This window comes from Chlamydotis macqueenii, chromosome 14 (genome assembly GCF_036417535.1).
Source record: "Chlamydotis macqueenii isolate bChlMac1 chromosome 14, bChlMac1.mat, whole genome shotgun sequence".
Taxonomy (NCBI): domain Eukaryota; kingdom Metazoa; phylum Chordata; class Aves; order Otidiformes; family Otididae; genus Chlamydotis; species Chlamydotis macqueenii.
Window position 1 is genome coordinate 1,387,876 of NC_141569.1, and position 22,857 is coordinate 1,410,732.

Sequence of the window (22,857 nt, forward strand, 5' to 3'; positions counted from 1 at the left end):
GGGGTTTTGAGTTTCGAGCCCAACCAGGTGTCTGATTACTGTCTCACTTGGAGATAAGGTACCTGAATGTCTTGTGCAAACATGGAGAGGCCGGAGGGAGAACAAAACTGTGCGGAAAAGGCTCTCGGTTGCACGCTGTGGAAAGGAAGAATGTTCTAAGGAAAAACCAAACAATTCCCTCTGATTTTTGTTAGCGCTGATGGAAAGTGGCAACGTATAAAAACGAGCTTTATGGCTTGCCAGAACGTTGCTGGGAGTGGAACAGATGGCCAATTCATCTCCACCAAACTTGGCACTTCTAACAAAAGAAACAATATGTGTTTTGCTACCCTAATTTTTCCCCCAGGTATCCCAGCAGGTGACTGGGATGTCTGATGACAAGAATGACTTGACTTGTGCTCCCCAAGAGCGCAAGTTGCTTGTTTCTGCGGCCTTGCCATTGTTTTGCCCAATTACCCGCTCCTCTGCAGCACTCCTGGTGAGGTTTCCCCAGATCCAGAAGACACCAGCAAACCTGGATGACACACACACAAACGCCACCTCTAACAGGGGACTCGTTTTCACACGGAGATTCATTCCAGTGCCCTTATGACTAGTCTGAAAACGTCTATTTTCTTGTACCGCAGTCACAAACAACACATTACAAACATGCTTTATGGAATGTAACTGGCTGTAAAAATTCCAAGATTGGACTGAGTGATCCAAAAGACAGTTGGCTACCCCAGTACATTTTCACATTTAATATTCACTTCCGGGCAGAAACTTGGTTTCATGATTTAGATTTCTCTACAGAAGGGATCAGCTGCCCCATTTTCCCAGCCAGGGTGGCTTGACATCAGAACGAAGGCAAGGGAAGAGGAAAATCCTTCTCACGCTGATGCAGCGTGCATGAGGCACGTGTACACATGCCTGAAGGAGAGAGACACGACTGAATTGAACACAAAACGGCCCATTTCCCCAGATGAAATGGATCTTTCCCAGCTCCCACGCCACAGCTGAACCGCAGCGCAGTCTGACGCGTACCAAGATCCTCAAAATCTGCGAGTCTTGTGCAAACGAAAGGGAGCTGTGGATAACCAGGGTCTCTAATGTTCTCACACGTGGACAATACACTTCCCTTAGCTACCAGCAGGCCTCTCAGGCTTGAAAACTGTACTTTGGATACTTTCCTACTGTTGCTTTTCTTTGTAACAACAGAGGATGAAATTACCAACCAAGCCTAAAACGCACCAGAGGCTGCCAGCCCATGCAGGAACCGAGCATGGGTGTTTGTACAACCCCCCCAAGACTAAGCGTTTTCCAAAAACACACGCTGCAGCTCTACAAGCAGTCTGTGCTGTAAGCTATTATATTAGGAAATACAATGTTGTATTCCCCCCAGAGCAAAGAGTTGTTCTGTCTTATTAGTAAATATTGACCAAAACACACAGATTAAACGAGCTCCCACCACGCTGCCTCAGCCACAGCCGTGCTGCTTCCCTTAAGAGAGCATTACGCACACTGAACATATGTACAGAGGAATCCATCATCAGACACATGGTTAGGGTGTTATCTTTTCCCACCAAAAAGGCTAGGCTGTCAGGGAGAAACCAAAACCCAAGAGAAGTTGTTAGAACAGTTAATCTCACAGCATCCCAGCCTCACAGAAAAGCACTGCCACATTCATTTATTTTAAGGATTTGTAAAAAGAATAATCTCATCATTTTTTCACCTCACCTCATTGTTTTATTTTGTGGCTACCTATGGGGAAGTGGAATAGTCTTGTGGTTAAAAATACAAACTTTGGTCTGCATAACTGTAGGCAAATAATCTTCACCTTGATGTTAACGACACTTAACGAAGATGCAGAACAGGGATATTTTGGAACACGCTGCAATGTCTCCCTGCCACCCCAGAACCCGCCTCACTTAAGTCTCGCAACAACAAGTGGAACAAGGCCTAAATATCTTCAAAATGCTTGAGCTGGACAGATTTTCAACACAGCTCAGCTCAGATTTCCCCTGCTTCAGCAGGATCCGCGTGCATGAAGTCGGTACGAGAGGTGCGGGGCTCGCCATCATGCTTGGCTCGGAGCGGGCTGCCCAGCGTTTTTGGGGAATCTCACCCCTTTCTCATGTTCCCAAGCAAAAGACGACCTGCTTGACAAATCTAGCTTTGGTTTCTGGAAAAAAAAGGGTTGCGACACACTGCTGACTCACACAGGCTTGGGAAATAATTGTAAAGAGCTCAGATGTTTCAGTGTCACTAAAAAGATGAAAACAAGGTCGGTCAGGCTCACTATTGCACCAAGTCACCTTTCACACTCCTTATTTCACTGAGGTATGGTCTCTGCTACCTTGTGTACACGTTGGCTTCTAAGACCAGGCAATTTCATTCCGAGTATTTAAAACTACTGAGGGAGAAAAGCTGCTACAGACCTTCAAGTGACAGACTGAGAGCAATCCAAGAGGTCTTTCTTGCAACTCTATGGTAAATTGTTTCAGATTATTGTGAAAATAGTTGGATGTAAAAGTCCTCAGCCCTACTCCCAGTTTTGAATAGTCTGAGGAACAACACTTAGATGTGTGAATTTTTCTAGGCTAAAAGTTCTCTGCGTGATCCTTATACTGTTAGGATCCCAGCAGGCTTTTGAGAAAGAAAAAAAGTATTGAAAATGGATATTAACTAAGAATTTTATTCTTGGCTCTGAAAAATTTTATGGCCCTCATTTTTGAAGCTTGTCACATGTAACGGACTGGGACCAAGCTTAAGAAGGGAGCATGGGTGGATGTTGACAAAAACGGATGGGCTGAAGGGTCAGCCTATCAGAACTTTGTCTGGAGTGGGATATTCTCGCTCTGGGTGAACACACAGGGAAATCACTCCAGACAGTTCCTGCGAGTCCGCTGGGAATTCTGCTGTAGCTTGCAGAGGAAGGAAACCTGGTCAGGTCTTTGAGCTGCTTTCGTCCCGGTCCTCCAAGTCAGAAGGATCACCCAGTGTCAGAGTGATGCTCTGGCTGATGGGATAAAGACGGCAGAGCGGAGCTCCAGCCCCGGTGACACAGCTCATCCATCACGGAGATGGCCAGATTGGGTCAGAGCAGTGGTCTCCCTTGTTCAATGCCGCGTCTCGTGAAGTTGCCAGTACCAGTCTCAAAGGCCGTAAAAACTATACGGTGTGTTTTGTTAGAATGATTGTTCTGTCATCGCCCAGACGTTGTTGTTATAGGTGCTACACGGGGTAATAAATAAAATGAAATTAGACAGTGTCATGCAACGCAATAGGCAATCCATGCTGGCAGCTGTCCCGGTCAGATCATACCCGAGCTCATTAGATGTAGCACATATTATTTCACTGATGAAAATACAACTCATCACATATGTGCCTGTCTGCTGTTTTCGCTCGGTGAGACCTAGACAGGACTCGAGCCGCCACCCGAGCTCCACACTTCTGATCCAGATCCAAATGCTCATTACAGGTTTGATTCCCTTCTCACTCACATTAGGGCAAGTAAGGATGGCGCTAACAGACTCAAGCTGCGTAAAACCCACTAGCAGTACAAGGAGCACCAGTCCTTAGAACCAGGAGTGTCACAGAACCGCTTTGGGAAACACCACAAGAGCTACCAGGAGCCATCCAGCCCGTTGCTGTGTGCTCTTTTTTCAGGTGGTTCGAGTCAATTCTTGCACAAAGGTCTAGGTCTGTCTCCTGCCCTCGCAAGCGATGGCTCTGCCCACTGGCCTGCACAATCCCTACTGCACATCCCAGCGCTAGCCCAATAAACAGAGGAAACAAAGGTTGAGTCCTTATGGCCCTCACCTACCACGTGGATGAGCCTGGTGTTAGCCTCCACCACCCCTCTAGCAAACAGAGACTCCTATATACTTATCTTCTTGCTTTTTTCTTACATGTATTTTGGAGAGGTTTTTCTAACATGAATTTTTGGGAACTACCATTTTGGAGTTCATGAACTTTCAGGTCAGTAATGTTTGTCACTACAAATACCCAAGTTCTGCTCACAGCAAAATAAGTAATTTTTAGACATTGGGGGGGTTTTCCAATCAAATGAGAAAACATACAACTAAGAATTCCACCAAATCTGGAAAATGCTTTTTTGAAAAGTGATGTTTAAGATATGGTAAGCATTTTCCAACGAAACACATTAATAACTTTCCTTTTCAGAGTACCCAAGTGATGCTCAATGGTCCCTCAACCATGCATTTGCATGGTATCTTGCAGCTCCCCAGACGTGTAGCCACGGTGGCAGACCTTGTCTAGCTCCTTGCGAGCAAGAAAATTGTTTGTATCGCTACCACGGAGTCACAAGGGTCAGATTTTCAGCCAGCATTACCTGCCAGGAAACAGAGAGTGACAGGATAAGCTGCGAGACACGGCCCGTTCGGTGAACACCGCCAGAGCCACGGCCCTGCGTGCCTTCGGACATACGAGAGCGGCTGCCCCGACACGCCAAGCTGAGCTCACCACGGCTTAAACGTGTTCGTGACTGGCCTTGTGCATAATTACAGGAACCCTGGAAACATGAAGGAAGTGACATGTCCAATCCTCTGTAAAATATGTCCCAGCTGGAGCTGACATCATGGCCATAGATCAGCCTGGGAGTGACCCGCAGTCCTGATCTAGGCTCTCGTTAAGACTGATCAGTAGAAGGAAATCAGTTCTGCACCGACCTGCCACAGGGAGGGATCTGCCAAAAACTTCTTGATCCAGATGGTCAAGTCCCCCTAGAACTCTTCTATAAAACCAGAGTAGCTTCTCTCTGAGGATCCTGCCACGCTTTACGCCCACCAGTCTGAAACGTTCGGAGCAGCTCCTAAGGCAGCTAATAGCTGGTACACTTTGTCTACAGGTAGGGAAACGGGGACACAGAACGGCTGAAGTGCGACACCTGAAACTATCACCAACTTAGGCAGCTGCCTTTATAAACAAATACGCTGGGTCATGGGGTTTTCTTTTGCCATTTCTCCAACATGTAAGCAGTATAATCAGCCAGGTGAATGAACTCGTATCATCAAGTGTTAAGGGCAGCAAACACATAGGGGAAGGTAAATTATAAATCTGCTCTGCTACAGACCCAGAACAGAAGAAACGTCATTTGAATAACTGCAGCTAAGCTACAGAGCTTGGAAGTTTTCACATTCAGACAGCAAGCCATGAAGTAAACGAAATACACACAAGAAATGTAGTGTTTAAAAAACAAATTCTAGACCATGGATATTTCCTGAGCTAAAGCACAACTAGAAAATACTGTAATGTCTTTGGAAGTAATTTTAAAAATTACAATATCTTGTCATCATTTTGAAATATTTTGATATGTATGAATATTAAAAGGGGAATCTAGAATTGCAGAACTTTCTGCCCACATCAAGATCACTCCATCATGAAGATGACCCCCAAGGTCCCACACAGTTTCTCCTCTCTTTTGCACTTTTTCCTGTGCAAGGTCTCAGCCCCCAAGCAGGAGCCCGAACAGATGTGCACAAGGGTGGTTTTGCCTGCACGCAACAGGTAGACACACAGCCTCCTCCCATCTGCACTGGGATCTATAAATTTGCATTTTGAGTTATCCATTACAGTTATTTTGGCTGTGACAGAAACCAATGTTTGCTCTACAAATTCCCATGGTTGTTGTAGCCTCACATCCATGTTTTTACCTAAAGGTTGAGAAGGTCTGGGATCAGACGCCAGAGCCTGGATACCTGCATGTACTAGAGCAAGGCAAAGTCCTCCTCCATTGCTCAGTTTTCAGCTCTGGGGCTTCCTCACCCACAACCCACTCCAGTCACACAGGGACTGAGTTTCTGGACCTTCCAAGTAACACTAAAAAGTGAGATCCAGCTTTTTTGCAAGGTCCTTACCTCCTGACCTACCTTAGTGGGATAGCAGCTTGAATGAGATTTAGGAGCAAGAGCTGTGGTTCTTCATTAGGCAAGTTTGTTGTTTACAATAAAGCATTATAATGTTTTGTAGAAAGAAAAGGTTGGACGTAATATGAAAATTACACAAAATAAAACCTTGAAGTGTTGCAAGCCCAAATAGAAGGAACATCCACATGTATGAAAGCTGGACTGTAAAAATCTGTCCCAGCTCACAGGCTGAGTGAAAGGTCTTCCAGAGATCTGCCCCTCGCTTCAGCGCACGTAGCCTCACGCGGCATTCCAGTCAATCACCGTAAAATCCGTACTCCCCTCCTAGACGTTATCCTCCACGTGTGTATGTTACACGCTCCGCAGGCTCCAGCAGGCACTGACAGACGGCAGTAGATGATGTAGAGGCGCAATCACATCAGACGATTGGGCGCACAAATCCATACGGCATAACGAGTCCTCTATTGCGTGCATCAGAGCTTTGAAACATTTTCTATTTAAATATAGAGTCTGAAAACTTTCCGCGTATATCATATCATCGAAACAACAGGCTTCCATTGTTCCAGTGGCATAAATCTATCATATTCTCCTAACAGCACATGATTTCCACTAGCTACAGGCTTACAGATTGTCACACGAGCAGCGAAAGTTTGGAGATGGAAATCGACTTACGCCCTAAGAACAAATTTTGCATTGTTCTGCACCTCGGAGTCACACGTTTCCATGATGACCAACGAACTATTACACAGATTGCTGGCAGGGTAAATCACGCTGAATAATCACGTGTGTTTCGCCTAGGGGGTCTGCTCGAGCGATCGGCGGCTCAGGCCTATCGCGGCAACAGAGCCCCGACAGAGCAGCCCCATCTGCTCCTTCTGCGTCACCCAACCACAGCGGCAGCGCACCACAACTACCCAAAGCTCCCACAAACTGGGATGTTCTTGGGGAAGCTCCTACCCCACCGGCCTCACTGTACAGCTGTCCCACGCCATGGTATGCAAGACCTCCACAGAGCTTGAAGCTCACCAACCCCAAAATGGATTCATTGGTTTCCTCTCTCAACTCTGCTGGTGAGAGCAGGACACTCCCTTGGAGGAATCAAGGAAAAGTTTACAACTTACTGTCTTGTGTCAGGATGAGCAGGCAAAGAGGAGGAGGTGTTTTGTGGCTTGCTGCCAGGTGAAAGGTATCTGCTGGCCTGGAGAATGTCCGTGTTTCATCTTTGCTAGCTGGAGCTCCACACTAGACTGCAGAACAGCTGGTGAGCAAGGTCCAAGAAGAGCCTGTGTTAGGCCCTCCAAAGAAAGGGCCCCACCATTAGGCAGTGGTTCCAGCAAGGAAGCCTGAGGCTCTACCCAGCAAGCGCTCTTATCAAGGGTGCTCTTGGGGCTGAAGATCACTGTGTTTTCTGCCGAACAGATGATGGGATGCATGTCCCTACCCTGCAAAAAGGACGCATTTCTGCATCAGAGCAGGCTGGCTGGAGGTGACTTCCTTATCGATGCTAGAAACAAGTGTTTCTGTCCTGAAACAAGATATGTTCCCGCTCAGCCTCCTGCCCTCTCACAGAGTTTTGTTTCTGTTCCCGTACCTATCCCTGGCCACACATCTCTGCAGTTGCCTTCTCCTGATGATCATACCACAATTGTCTATATCTCCTAGAGATGAAGACAGGTAAAATTATCTCAGGGCTCTTCTGGTAGCTCTCAAAAGCATGCAAGGGAGATATTGTAGCAGATGCTAAATCTGCTGGAAACAAAAGAGGCACGCTGCCCGACTCAGGTGCTGCTGGTTGGCCTCCCGGGCCAGGTACCTATCTCCTTGGCTGAAGTGCCCCCAAGAGCGGGTCTTGCACATCACACACAGAGGTGTCCAGAGGTCGCTTTAAGGGCAGGATGCTCTTATTTCCTTGAGGATATAACAGATGGAGTGCCACAGAGATGCTCTCTAGAGCACCTCCACAGCAAGACAGTGCAAACAATTGACAAATTTGGCCTCAGGGGCATGCCCACAGACGAGGTGAACATAGCCAGGAAGTCCGATTCATAAAAAGGAGATAAAATACTTTATCAAAAGTATTACCTTCCAAATCTACTTGGAGAGGGGATTAAAGTCTTTCTGCACTTACTGCTGACCCATGTCCTTCCCTCTTAGTGACCGTGTGTAAGGAGTTGCCCGTAACGCTCAGAGTATAATTCTAAAGGATGGCAGGAAATGACTCACTCACTATAGCTTGCTGTCGAAGGACTACACCATAAAATACTGGCTGCAGTCTCACATCATACCACACAGGCAGGAGAACTCGTATCAGCACACAGAGGCTATAGAATTACATTTTCTCATCAAACCCCAGATGTACAGCATAGATTACAGGCGCTCCGCTAGCAATGCGCTCGGCTGAAACAGGCTTGCGATGCACGTTCAGGAGGAGATTGGCTTGGAACACACACGTCTTGTGTCCTGCTGTCACTTTGCTGTACTTCCTGAAATTTGAAAACAAGAGGTCAGGAACTGCAGCCAAAGCAGGAGCCAGAGTAGAATTATCATCTTCCTGGCCCACAAGCAGCTTGGGATAAGGAGCAAACTGCAAATACATTCAACAAGAGGAGGACTGCACGTGTTGGGTGACCACCAGCAGGTAATACAGTAGCATTAGGTCAGGTCAGTGGCTTCCACATCTTGTCATACTCAGCACCAGGACTGCTGCCTGGAAGCTGAAACTCCGTTAGTGTGGAGAAATTATTATTCAGACCCAAAACACCAGTGAACTGGCTGGGACAAAATCTTTCACCTTTAAAAACTTCTATATGGTTAAATCATTGTGTTTCAATCATTTCAAGCATAACAGCCCATTAACATTATTTCTGCCTAGTATTATCAGAAAATATGTTGCACAAGTTCATAATTGCCAATGAAGTATTTCAACTCATCTGAACAGTGTTTGCTTAATGAACAAGTTTCAGATCTAGCTTTCAGTAGATTTAGGTTTCCATGAGTATTCTCACCGAAAAACTCAAATTTTAATGGAAAAGGAGACAAACTCATTACCAAGCACAAAGACAAGAAGTTTCTACACAGGAGCCCTAAAGAAACGTACAACAAGAGAGAGCCACTGACCAAGAAGATTTCTGGTTTACAGGAACGAGAAAAAAGGGCAGAGGAAGAAGCACTCAAAATTAGAAGATGAAAGTAATCTAAAAACAGTCTCATTCCTTCCCTACATCAAAACACCTCAAGCTTGACACACTAAAATGGCACTGCTACAGATTTTCTATTGAATTAGAATTTTTCACACGTCTTGACCTGGCTGTAGTCTGACCTGGCTGTAGTCACCACCTAAACCATCTTCAAAGTTGCTAATCCACACCATCACCGGTGCTCCAGCAGGAATCTCCTACCATGCTAGAAAATTTTGCCACGGTGTTACTAAAATCTGCTTTTTGTAACGTGCTTTGCAACAAATTTTGTGGGTTATGGGAACGCTACCTTACTTACAGATCTCGGATGCGTGTAACAAGGCCGTTATTACAATTTTAGCGCACAAAAGGGCAGTGAGACTAAATTCACTGTGTTTGAAGGTACATCGAAATCCTCAGGAAAATGTACCAGAGATAAGAGGGGCAAAACATCACCCAGCAACTGTCATACGATAAGGTCAATATATCGTTAGCTAATGAAATACAGACTTAATGCATCTTCTGCTGGATACGGAACAGGCAGGCCCTCAGCACCTTTTATTTGAATAACGCCAATTTGAAAATCGAGACATAAGTGGCGACGGCCAGACCGAGCAATGGTTTTTAACTGACCCAAGAGGGATAATCTGTGCATTTGACATCTCGGCTCCAAACACCAACAGAACCAGTGCTGGGACACCTTTCCCAGGCTCAGTCACCCTTCCTTTAATCAGGAATAGCCACCACCATGTTCAAAGTTTAATATAGCTAAGTATCTCTTACAGTGAGCACACAATAGGTGTCACAGTGCAAATTTTCCAATCCCCTGGGTGCATGAAGCCCTGGTTAGACTATTCCTTCAGAAAGCACCCAGGAAAGCCAGGAGAAGGCCTTTAACGGCTGTCTGACCCATGTTTCCAGAAGGGACTCTAACTGATGTGTCCTCATCTGACTGAAAAATGGGACTCTAAAAATTCAGATCTTTAATGCTAAAAGGAAATAACACTCATGCCTCACTACAGAAAAAAAAAAAGAAATCTCATTTGCTGTATTCAAGTTCTCACTTGCTCTCTTGCTAGCCACTAGCTGTTTCTTGCTGCTGTCACCTATATACCTGCATATCTGACCTTCACACTCGTACCTGGGTAGCCCGGCATTCCCCAGGAGTTTCCCCACAAATACCGTCACTCATTATTCCCTTCTGCTATGGGTTAAACATCTCTCTCAGGACATCCCTTTGATTTTCAGGTAGCTCCTAGGTATACCTGAAGGAAAACAAAATTGCAAACAGCTGAATATGTCTGTCTTCACATTTCTTTCTTCCTTCTCTGATTTCTGCTTTTCTCTTGTTCCCAATATCCCCCGACTTCCCTGCTTCCACTCTGTCCTGGGAACTAGAGACATACATATTTTCCTTCATAATGCTGAAATCAAAGGTTTTTTTCCCAGCGTGTTTTCCCGCTGGACCAATGTGGATATCAAAGAGCAGTGTTTGTATGCACACTACGAACCAAACACAAGACGACTTCCAGCCTTTTTATTTGACACTACTACGTGATCACTACTGACTGCGAGATTATCTATTGTGTACCTACTCTGCAGTGCCTTGATTCCCAAAGAGTCCACGCCCCCTAAGACTAAAAGTCTCTCTTGAGGTACGTATTTGTCCTCCACTGGTAACTGAGGGGGCTCACGCAATACCGCAAGGCAATGCAGAGACTGAGGTATGTCAGTGAGACAGAGCAAACGTAGGTGTAACTACCTGACCCAACAATTCCATGTCTACAAAATACTCCTTGAATCAACTAATCCATTACCTGGGTTGACAGAGTCATTGTTTTTTAAAGAGGAGGAGGATACTAGAATTAACTAACCTCTTGAACAACACAAGTCGACAGCAGCCTACCAAATCCTGCTGTAGCAAACCTAAAACATTTGTTTGAGTCAGTCTGTATTTTTAGATTTGATTCAAAGAATTCAAGAGATGGAGCCCCTGCTGTGAGAAAGGGGAAAACAACCCATTTAACCTGCCTACATCCCTTGGTGGTCAGATCCCTCCTAAGTTTCACATCAGCCACAAAAGCTTCAGCAGCAAGCATACCTTCCAGCCAGCGACATCCATCAGCGCCACGACACAATCCCACCGAAACTGGGACCTCGTCACTCCAGCTCTACCACAGGCTGGAACCACATCACTCAGCACAGCAGCCACCGCAGAGGGATCCTCCACCAGTCCCTGGATGAGCCCTGGCCCAGACTCCCTGTCATCTGCGGAAAGAGCACACGCAGAACTCCTTCAGGGTAAGAAATGAGATGCAAATGTATTCCTTCAGAGGTTGATCCAAAGCCCAGTGAAGTCAATTATTATTAATGTAATTAGTACTGTATAAGCAGTTCAAGTCATAATTGAAGTCAGAGCTCCATCAAGCCAGGCTGCGGACATATGTAGAGCAGAATTAAGGGGTTTACAAAATAAATGGGTGTGACAGACAAAAAGAAAGAGGGAGGAGATGCGAGGCGATACAAAAACAGCGGATAATCCACCACAGCCAGCCTGAATCCTGTGCTTTGTATGTCAAACCGGGCAGCCTTCGGTGGGAATCTTCCATGTTAAATCAACAATGTGTTCATTAAACAGTATTCTGAACCTTTATTTGTAAAGAATTTTTTCTCTCCTTATATTTTCATTAATTTCACCTTGCCTTTAGCAAACATAGGCACGCTTCTTATCGCTACAGCAGCGGCTGCATATTCAGGGTCGTTAAGCCAAGCCAACGGAGTGACCCTGTAGTTACAAGCACGGATGAAGAGCTGAACACAACCCCCACGAGCGTTGCTTTATTTGTATCTGTAATTCAAAACGCCCGAGTCACACTGTGCCCTTGCCGCACTCCTACGCAGCCTCCGCCAAGGTAACTGGTTTGCTCCAGCGCCGGGGGCAGGTGCCAATCACTGTGTGCTGGCATTGGCCCAAACTCCTTTCCCCCCCCCCCCCCCCCCCCCCCCCCCTAAGTCCAGAAGGGAGAGTTTCCATTTCCAGAGGGAAGGGTTGAGGAGAAAGCAGTGCGAAAGGGCAGGCGGCTGGGTGGGATGCGGAGGAACTCCTGCTCCTCCTTTGCTTTGCGAGACACCCTCTCCCCAAGTTCCCAGCCGCTGTGGCTGGTGCAGTGAGAGCACCCTCTGCTGCCCTCCTCCCTCCTGCCAGCGAGCTTTTGGCACCTCTCGAACCCTACCCAAACACGTTGGATGGGACACTCCAGGTACCCCGGCACCCAGCCTCCCCCGAGGCTCGCTGCCACCCCGCACGCCAGGTTCTGCAAGCCCACGGTCCAGCTTTACAGGTCACAAGGGGACACAAGATGGGAATCACAGACACCTCTACCAGTAATTCTGCAAACCTGCTGGTTTCCAAGCCAAGGGATTAAAAAAAAAAAAAAAAAAAGCTGGAAATTCTCCTTGTTCCATAACTCTAGTGTCCAGGTGTAACCAGGGATACAGGCTGCATCAACCTCGGTGATGGCACGGGCCCCGGGGCAGGACAGCAAAGGCCAGCTGACGCTGCGCTGGTGGGGACACAGGACTACCAGGTAGCCCCAAAACGGCAAGTCAGCCAGCCACGCTGGGGCAGACGAGGAAGAGCAGCGGCAGGAAGATCTTTTGTAGCTGGAAAAGGCAAGTCAACATGTAAATCCTAGTTAAAATATCCTTATTAGCAGCATTTTAATCACTTGCAAAATCTGGACCAGGATCAAACTAAACATAAGGCAGCAGCTGCTGTAAACAGCCGTTGTTGAAATGGAAAAATGATTAGCGCTGAGGGAAGGATGGCAGGCGTAACGAGCCTGACTTGAATGCTGCTGAAGCCAAGCACAGGGCGCGGCTGGGCAGGGCTGGGCATCGCACGTCCTGCCCCACAAACCTCTCCTGGGCCCAGAGGTGATGGGAGCTGGTGGTGCCCACCCAGATAACGTCCCCCGGCCACAGTCACAGCACTAAGGTGCTCTTCAGCCTCTGCGTGCAGGGGTGAACAATTAGGCTGCTGCAGGAGCCACTCTCCTTCCATCACACACGGGATCATAACGCTGAAAGCCGTTTAAATTACTGCAGAATTAGAGAAGACTAATTATCCAGCAAACCTTGAACGAAATCCCAGACATGTATTAGACACATTCTGGCTCTCGCTGCGTTCTGCTATCTTCCCCTCCTCCGCCAGAAACCACAGTCCAATGTGTTACCTGGTGCAGCTGTACAAGTCCAAGCTTTTTGTGAGAATAAAGTCAACAAAATACGTTTTAGTTAAATTGACTCAAACAAAATAAATACATTTTTAAATGCCAATAAACAAAAAGAAACATATCACATTGACAGCAAAAAAAATTCTCAAAACTGGAAGAAGTTTTATATATGTTTCAATTAACGCAACTAAGTTAATAAAAATGGGAAAACTGCAGGCAAAGTGCTCTGAATGTCAAAGGTTTTCCCATCTCCACAGCACAGAAAACAGGTGGCAGATCTTAAGCAAGTTCATAAATCTTTTAGTGTCATAAAACCATTTAATCAAAAAAGCAATCAAAAATCAGACAGATTAGAAGTCATGTACAAAAGCTTTGTCCTCTCCCAGCTCTCATCCCACCTTTAGCTACCGATGTGGCAGCACTAACAGCTTAGCTGGCCTTCTGCTAGACTCTGGCATAACGAAGGATTAATTACATCAATCTATGCATCGCCTGCAGGCATAGATCATCTTCCTTATCAAGATGAAGCTACATACACTGGGAAGAATCTTTTTTCCAGGAAGGACAAGTCTGCAGTGGAAGACACTGCCATGGGATCAGACCTGATCAGAGAGCTGGTGCTCATTACGAACAAAATCACGATGGCTATAACGGAATGGGAAGCGTGTATTTTGGTGAGTATTTTTTACGGTTGGTATTAGCATCTCTTTGGATACTTGGCAAGAGAGCCCAGGCAATGAGTGAGAAACCTATAACACAATGCACTCAGCCAGCATCAATGTGGATTTTTCATTATTTTAATTAAAAAATACTCAATCTGCTTTCACTGCACTTGTCACTGTAGCCATAGGAAAGGTGCAAAAATGAACTTCTAACCTAATTTTCAGGTTGAACTCTTCCACATAACTGCATCACACAGAATACATTTAGGTTACCCTGAAGACAGGTTCAGATATAACTGCTGCTCTCAAATGTTGCAGACTCAGCAATGTTCCTCCAACACCAGCAGCGCTTACCACGATGTTCTTGATTTTCATGTTGCGCTGACGCACTTTATATCCTCCCTGAAAAACAACGGGTCCATCTCTCCAGTCGAGATCACTGTGCATCGTTCACACCACTGCAGTGCGTGCTGGTTGCAGAGATCACCAGGAGAGGGGCCAGAGCATTCAGCAGTAAAATGAGCCAACCAGCTCTTCTTTGAACAAACCCAATTTAAAGAACTCAAACCAACAGAAAATTGGTTTTGCAAGAGCAAGAACATTTCTGTTCAGGTTCTTGCACCAGAACAATCCACATGAGCCAACAGGACATCTCACCGAAGCACCAAACATCAGTGGGATGATACTCATCGGCGTTAGCTCAAAATGCAGCTCTTCAACACCAGGACAGGTCTAGAAATCCCAGGAACAGTCCCACCAAGTCCGTGCAGGCTGCCGGTGGGTTCAGACGCGCTAATGGAGAGGGCAAGACCAGGGTGAGTGCAGAGCTGTAATCGCTCTCAGACAGGTTTCACCAGGAGCTGTTAAGCAGTCAAGTGACCACGCAAGAACATGCCATTACTGACCACACCTATGTAACACGCGAGCCCCCAGGCAGAATCGCTCACCTGAACAACTCGAGACTTCTTGTTATTAGCTAAGGCTGAAATTCCACCATCAGGGTCCAGTCGTGAAATGTCCTCAAAAATAGGTATAAAAACTATTCCAGAACTAAATTATTTATTCCCCATGACTTGGTTTTGCTCTGCGTAAGTCAGGGAGGGCTACAGTTACAACTTCCACTGTGACATCTTAGTCCCTCTCGCTACCCAAAGAGCTCCTCTCCCCTTCCTCATCGCCAGGATGCCACAAGAAATTCCAGCTTCAAAAGCAGCACAAATAATTTTGAGTACAAACACATGCACACACCATCATCCTTCATGCGTGTCATGGGGAGCATAAGCCAGCTCCTTCAATCACCTGCATTTCAGACGTGGAGCCTCAAAACACTACTTGTGTAGTGTTGTGTGAGAAGTTGCTTCATACTGATCAGCTCTTACTCCTGTCCAACTCCAGGCGGGGAGGGGGGGGGAGGAAAAAGCATTGTTTAGTATTTTTCATTTCCATAAGGGGGAGCTTGTGCACAGAGGATTACTGCTGGGGACGCTCCAGCCCCAGAGACTTCACACAATTACAGCTCATTGAGACCTACCTCGGCGTTAATTGCCCTGCTCAGAGAGGTGGTGCAAGACGAGGCCCCACGATCCGCGCTCTCACCCAGCACCCACCTCGCCGCACTCAGGAGCTGCAGTCCTGTAAGAGTGAGGATGGAAAACATTTCCGCATTAACCAGAAGTATGCGACCCATGCTCAAGTGAGAGTTCTGTTTACATAATTCTATTAGTGGAAGGTTAACATTTTTATTTAGCTAACATATAATTCATACCACCAACAAGGCAAATGACTCTCTGCGGTTTGGAGATTGACTTTACCCAGTAAATATTCACATTTGTGGGATGAGAAATAATTGGGGGCTTTTCGTGTCAAGATCTGCTTCAGGGTTACGTGGTAACAGACTATTGACTGCTAACAGTTGGGCTTGAAATGGAAGATCTCACTGTAATCAGTCTTTAGAAAACACCACCCATGTTCAAAGGAGAAGCAATTGTTTCTGCCTCTTATGGCAGCGGCTGAGTAAGTCAATGGCCGGTTAAAATTCAAACGCTTCCCACTGGAGAGGTGACAAACGTCATATGTGAATTATCAGGTGTTATTGGTGAGTTTGCATAGGCAGAGCAGGTCATAAGCTACTGAATTCCTCCATACATACTGAATTCCTCCACAACATATAAAAGCTTTTGTTGAATAAGAAGTTAGGAATGAAACTGTAACACTGCAAAGACCTCTGAGGTGTAGTTTTAGAGCTCTACTTCAAGTACCTTTGGAAAAAAAAATAGCCTTCCAATTAAACCTGTACTGTTTTTGAGAAAAGAGCAATGGCCACCATTGAACACCACGTACAGCAGCTGCTGAGTTCAATCACCTTCAAGATCTTCCAGGATTTCTGGGGTAAAACCAAACTCCCGTACACAGCTTAAGGCCTTCTCCTGAAATAGTCTGAGCCAGCTCTATGACAGCCAGAAGCAGGTCCCCTTTCCAAAACGGTCACTTACAATTTTGTTTACACTCAATTTTTAATTTCTGTTCTGTCACTGTTATAAATGAGCTAGGTTATGAAGACAAAATCCCCCAGCTCCTGCCTGCGTACCTGTAATCCAAAAAGGTGACTTCCGAAAACAGGTGCACACCCTGTAGGGTCTGCCATCCCCTATCTTACAAGGGATCACTCGTGCACATCAGAGAAATTATCTGAGATTTTTAGTTTTCTTCTTCCATTCTGAAAGTTACTCAGCCCAGATCAAGAGGTGCTACACACCTTTCTTCCATAACCTGAAAATGCACCCTGTTGAGCCAGCTTCCTGCAACTGGGAGGGAAGGAATTCGATGGGAATGCGCGGCCGCCTGGGCTGAGAGCAGTCGGGGAAGTCTGATCCCATCATAATCCCATAGAAGAATGGCTTTCCAGAAATCCCAGGCAAAGAGCCCATTTTAGAGATGCTCAACACAGCAAAAAATCAGGTCACTTACTCAGGCACCTCCAAAGCGATCCAGGTGTGTAATTTAGCAGGTCAGGCAAACGCTTTCCATGAGATCCAGCACAAGTTCAGCAAATTTTGGGTCTCACCTCCTCATACCCCACAGCGCAACAATGCTCTTTGCTTCTGCCAATGCTCTTTGCAATTGCAGGACACAATTCAACCCGGGACCAGTTTCAGATGAGGCCGTTACACAAATAATAATGTAAGAGTGTGCAGAAAGTCCACCCTAGTGACATGAAGCTTTAGTAACAGGAGTCAAAGAATGCATTATCTTAATTATTAAAATCACTACGGAAAATGATTAATTTCATGTCCTGAAGTCTTTCTTGCTAAATTATTACTATTACTGTAAGTATTATTTACCAGGAATCAAAGAGAATCTGTATCGTACCTCCTGGCTTTAAACACTTCAGGATCTCGGGTGAGTAAACGAGTTGCCATGCACTAAAGTCCCTTTTAAAATTCAAAGTTGAACACACCTACATCCACAATCTGAGCAGACAGATACTGAGGAGATACAATATCCGATCACAGTCGTGTTTCCTCTGGTATGGGACGAGGGGAGGTCAGTCCAAAGAAAACTACTTAGCAGATTGAAGCAGTCGCAAAAAAAGTACATTTACTTGTTAATGTCTAATAGTCTCAGATGTGTACAGTACAAAGGAAAGTATTTGAACAGCTTAAAAGTTTTATGGTTAGAATAACATTCAATAAAAAAAAAAAATACATTTTTGCAGGACTGGTTAAGAAACCGCAGGCAGGCGGGAATTCCGGGAAAGCCCAGGGGCAAGCCGTGTTCCTCCAGGGAGGAGCCCGCGGGGAGAGGGCTCCCCATGCTGCCGTGGTACACCAGAGAAACGGGGAAGGGATGTTCAAGGAGGTTTTTTCCCCCCTAACATAGTTTCTTTCTTTGATTGGGCAGGTGGGTTCAGTCTCAGAGATGTAGCTTTATGCTCAGAAAATCCCGAATCTGAAAGCTGGGTGCTATCTGCAATCTCCCCAGAAATCTGACACGTTCCATGCGTCACTGACACCCCACGTATCCGTGAGTTTGTTTAGAAAAAAGCCATGAACTTTTGGAACAACGCTGACTCCAGACAGAGAGGTTCTGGGCCAAGCTTCAAATACACCGACCTCAAGATTAATAGATTTGTATCAAAACCAGAGCCGGAGATCTACTGTTCCTCGTGATTTGAGAGCTGAAACCAGGTGAGGTTCCGTGTCCTTTAATGAGTTTGACCTAGAATTTTAAAATGCCTTTGATTCCCAAATTCAAAGTGAAAGTCAGAGAAATGAGCCCACATGAACCAGACCCAAGAATATATCTCCACAAAGCCCTGTGAAGTGAAAGCACAGTTTTGCAACAGCTTTTGTTGACGTTTTCCCTTGCAGCAAGATTCTAAAACTAACTTCTGACTGCTCAAATGTACAATGTCCTCACTGCACTATTCTCAAATCGGCTTAAAAAAACCTAAAATCTAGTTAGAGATTATACATGCATTAAGAAAATGCATCGTCTGACACAAGTATCTTAGGGGGTTTCCAGGAGTTATCCTCTCTCTCTGTTGGCATCAATTAATGTCAGCGTGAACTACAGGAGCATTAATGTGGAGAGCAGAGGGAATCACAAAAAAAATTAATGGAACAAGGACACCTGTGTAATATCCACTAGTGCTTCCCTGGCAGGTGTCTTCCCACACGTAAGATCACCAAAACCACCAGCCCAAGGTTTGCTGCACAAACGCAGGGCCAGGTAAGCACAGCAGTGCCCGCACCCATCTGCTTTTAGCAGATCCACTCGCGACTGCGCTGGAGTCTGAAGAGGCAGGTAGGGCACTTTCTGAACTGCTGCATACCGATACATTCCCTCGATCCTCCAGCCCAAATAACTCACAAGCTGGCTTTATAATGCTGTTTTTTCAAGTCTTGGTTTAAATACACATACATCTATTTTCTCTCTCACTGTGGTGATGTAAAGAACTGCTGGTCAGCAAAGCACGCAGCAGCCACGATCCTGGGAACACATTCTTCAGATCTTTCCGTATGAGAACCAGAGCAGAATTAGAGGTGTCTATACTTGTTTTTAACCTGACAGACCACAATCCCATATAGGTACCAACGTGTTTTGCACACACAGACCTCACAAACACAGATCTTTGAGCTTCCTGGCAAGCAGAAGTGGAAAGCCAGTTTTGGTGGTCTGAGACGTTGCTCCAGACGTGTCCCTTCTGATGTGCTCAGCACGTAGCCTGTTTTACTATCCATACCCCCACCACGCTTGCTTGCCTTTAACTCAGTTTTACCCTCTTGTGCCTCCTGCTATCTGCTCTTCCGTAGTTTTAAAGCATCCTGACTAGCAGGTACTACAACAGGCAAGAAGAAAAAAAAAAGATTGTGGTGTAGGAAGAAGAGACGCTCTCTCAGTAAAAGACATTATCCAGAACTCTCCTCTCGTTCAATAAAACATGATTACATTCTCTATTCCCTCCTTGAGCCAGCTGGACAGATGTTATACCAGAAGGTAGGCAGGTCTGGTCCAGCTTACTGGGAGGAAATAAAACATCAGTTTTAAATGAGAGCTATCGAAGAACAGGTCCAAGTAATTGAATGGGTTCATCTCAGTAATTACGTGAAGCATCACTTCTCCACAGTGTTTCTGGCCACGAACAGCAGAGCAGCAGCTGCCAGCAGCGCTCACTTTGGCAGGCTGCTCAGCGGGGTGTATGAATTAGCAACCAGGCTCGGCCCTGCCCGCGGCTGGATGACAACAACGCAATCCAGCTACATCTATAGATGCTATTAACTGGAGCTGCTGGAGAACACGAAGCGCCAGCGCTGACCTACCTGCACCTCCTCAGCCAGGACAGGCTTACATTAATACTGATGAATACAACCTTCCATATCACTTGGGCTTTTGAAAAATTCATTTTAGAGCCTATATACAGGAGCAACGCTGCAGTTCGCACAAGCTGCTGCTGTTCTGGTTAGCTGCTGGTACTGACTTGTCTACTGTCTAAAACCATCTGCAAACAGACAAAAATCTTATTGCTGTTGTGATCAACATCAATACATCGGCATGAGTCACTACCAGTGAAAAGAAAAAATGCAAGGAAAAGGTGTGGACATAAATCAGCTGTGACCGACTTGAGCATTGTCTGGTGATACTGAGCTGCACTCTCCGTAACTGAAACCCAAAGCAATCATTTTAGAAAGTGTGGATGGAATGAAGATGAAAAGTCCATGCTGCAAGCAACCACGAAACTCTTGCTAAGAAGGGACACAGGAGTATGAAACCCTCCTCCTAGCCCAGCCCACAGCCCTGTTCGAACCTCTCTGCTCTCTACTGCTTCACCGATGTGCTCAGGCTTCCACGCCAACACCACACAGCGCTCACCATGGGGCAATATCCACCCTGGCCTAGAACAGAGACATTTAATTATGATTATATGGTTTTCATTATCATGTTCTTGCTTTCCTGCTGGGTTTGTTACGTGGGTTTGGAACCTGCAAAGAGACAGGCACACAGCTTCACGAGTGCTAAAACCAATGACACCTGCTTTGCTGCACACTTCTAACTGTGGACCTTCCTCAAAGCTTTTCTTGCAGCTGAGGTAATCTCCTTGTCTGGACTCCCTGCTCTCTGCAAGGAAGTAACGCCCAGGACTGCAAGCTCTGACGTTCCTCCAGCCGTGCACTGGCTGGGTCCTGTCCTACCTGGTCTCAAGAGAAAGCTCTCACCGTCCTTCTCCATCAAACCTGGCTGAAAACGGCCAAAAGCTTCAAGAGTTAAATTAAATTTTATTCCATTTATATGGGCATAGAACTGGGTCTTTTGAAAGAAAAGTCAACAGGCTCCAGGCAGCACTCATGACAGGGAGATACTACAGGAAAATTGCTTTTGTTCATGCTCCCAAGACATTCACCCTAAACTAAAGGCGCTAAGTGTTGACAAGCTTCAGCACTGCAGATTAAACCAAGACAGGAAAAGTAACTAAGGGTGAAAAATAAACAAAGGAATATTTCAGTTATCTTGGGGATGAAAGGTTCTTTGACTGGCGTTATTAGTTTTCTAACACAAGCCTTTAGCTTTGCTTGGAAGAATACTCGACTCTCTATGGGATGCCAAGTCATGAATCCATCAGAAAAATCTACTTTTGAAATCTTTCTATCACACTACCCAAGTAAAAAGTTGTGTTGACAAAAGTGCCCATTGCGTCCGACATGGCCTTTCCTTGTTCGTCGTTTTAAGAAACACGAAGGAGGCTGGGACCAAGGGATTTATAAATGTTAAGCAAACCTCACCCCTTTAATCTGAAATCTCTCTCGCTTTGCCCTTCGCTTGACATTTATTGTTTAAAAACCTTGAGAAACTGTTCTGAGGAATTGCCCGTTCCCATCAGCTTGAGTATGAAATGTTTAAAGTGCACATATTTCATCCAGTGCCAGGTCCAGGATCGCAGCCAGCTCCTGCTTGACAAGCAGATGACTAACACAAAGGGGTTCCCCTCATGAAAATGTTTAGAAACGCGAGTTGGCACGGGTTGGCAGATCACAACGTCCCCTACCGGCAGCTGGAGCGCTGTGTGGGGCACACGGGCAGCCACGTCAAAAGGGCACTGCCACGCCGAGCCGGGAGCGATCGGAACGAACAATCAGGCAGGGTCATTTTCTATCGCTCTGTAATTCAGAGAGCTGCTTAAGGGCATTAAATGGAAGCAATTTTGAAAGGGAAAATGAGCGCTGACCGCACGTTGCCTGGAGGTTAAGCAATGCTGATGTGCGAGTTCGATTACTCAACACACACGCTGCCCTGCTTTCAGCACAGGAGCAGGGGTTCCCCACAAACCTCTGGACACGAAGCATTAACAAAAGAGGAGATAAGTGGCATTTTTCCAGGGTCTTTCTTTTCTCCAGCGTTTCTTCCAATCCTAAATTTCATCTTCAACTTTAAAATCATTTGTTCCCATTAACTTCGAACAGAAGTACTCTTACGCTGCCAGGAACTGTTGGATAAACCATGATCTAGGGATCTGGCTCCCGTCCTTGAGGTGATTATCAAGGAGAACTGCAATGGTCTCTAGACGACCTGGTGAGACCAGCACTCCTCCCAGCTGAGCCTCCACCACCAGGCCCCACGGGTGACCACCACGCTCCAGGGACAGCCCCTACGCACCCACCTCCGAGTTCTGTATTTCCTGGGCTTCAACCACATCCTGGCTGTCAGGAGAAGACAAGGACTTCACAAATGACATAGCCGGGGCTTTTGGAGTTCACGGAGAAATCTTCTGTGTTTATCTGAAGGTATTTAATTTTCCTAGGCATAACAAACATCTCAAATTTTAAACTTTTAGCAACTACGATGTGCATCTATTTAACAATGTTTATTAACATTAGGCTTGTATTTTAATTTTTGAAGTTTAAAAAGGACTAGAAATTCAGAACAGTTGCTAAAATTGCTGATACTGATCAACATCAGAGTCTATATGAGCAACAGATGATGTCAAATGTGTTTAGCAGATTTTCAAATACTGGAATTTTCAACTGAATTTAGAATTTTGACATTTAAAAACTAAAAATAGGGATGGTTTCAACAGAGAGGTTCTTAAATTTCAAAATCAAAGTACATTGGTGAAGGAAAGGTGGAAATCTGAATTAAAGCAGCTCCTCAGCTGGAGGTGACATGTGTTGACCACCTCACTGTCACTGAGGCAACACAACAGCATGCCAGAGGGCTGCCAGGCAGCGGTGGCTTCTCTTGAAATCCTTGCATAATGACCACGTAGTTACGGTAAATTAAACTGTGGTATTTTGCTTTAACTCAGTAAATATTTTGCATGAAGAGAAGGTAACATGATCGTAAGGAATTTCTTGGCATGTGCCACTCTCCCAATTAATATTTACCAGTCATCTCCCTGTCATTGCACGACATCATTTCCAAA